We start from the raw sequence: 1,008 nt of genomic DNA, 5'->3' as shown, positions 1-1,008 counted from the left end.
CCCCCCCGCCCCCCCCGGTTCGACCCCGACCGGAAGTGGCGAGGAGACTTGGCGCCCGCGACAAATTTGTCGCCCCGACGGCGCGCAAAAGGTCGCACGGCCACCCAGTGCGCCTGCGCCGAGCCGGCCCGTTCGCCACTAATCAATCAATCGATCGATGGTATTTATTCATCATCAATCGTATTGAGCGCTTACTGTGTGCAGAGCACTGTGCTAAGCGATTGAGCGCTTACTGGGTGCAGAGCGCTTGGGAAATCCAAGTCGGCAACACATAGAGACGGTCCCTACCCAACAGCGGGCTCACGGTCTAGAAGGGGGAGGCAGAGAACAAAACCAAACATATTAACAAAATGAAATAAATAGAATAGATATAGACAATCAATCAATCGTATTTATTGAGCGCTGTGTGCAGAGCACTGGACTAAGCGCTTGGAAAGTACAAGTTGGCAACATATAGAGACGGTCCCTACCCAACAGCGGGCTCACAGTCTAGAAGGGGGAGGCAGAGAACTAAACCAAACATATTCACAAAATGAAATAGGATATGGACAGTCAATCAATCAATCGTATTTATTGAGCGCTTACTGTGTGCAGAGCACTGGACTAAGCGCTTGGGAAGTCCAAGTTGGCAACACATAGAGACGGTCCCTACCCAACAGCGGGCTCACAGTCTAGAAGGGGGAGGCAGAGAACAAAACCAAACATATTCACAAAATGAAATAGGATATGTACAATCAATCAATCGTATTTATTGAGCGCTTACTGTGTGCAGAGCACTGGACTAAGCGCTTGGGAAGTACAAGTTGGCAACCTATAGAGACGGGCCCTACCCAACAGTGGGCTCACAGTCTAAAAGGGGGATAAGCACTCCATCACCTACCTCACCTCGCTTCCCTCCAACTTCACTGAGAAGCAGCGTGGCAAGAGCCCGGGCTTGGGAGTCAGGCTCCGCCACTCGTCTGCTATGTGACCGTGGGCAAGCCACTTCACTTCTCTGGGCCTCAGTCA

This window comes from Tachyglossus aculeatus, chromosome X2 (genome assembly GCF_015852505.1).
Source record: "Tachyglossus aculeatus isolate mTacAcu1 chromosome X2, mTacAcu1.pri, whole genome shotgun sequence".
In the NCBI taxonomy this organism is placed as follows: Eukaryota; Metazoa; Chordata; class Mammalia; order Monotremata; family Tachyglossidae; genus Tachyglossus; species Tachyglossus aculeatus.
This window is presented reverse-complemented; position numbering follows the sequence as displayed.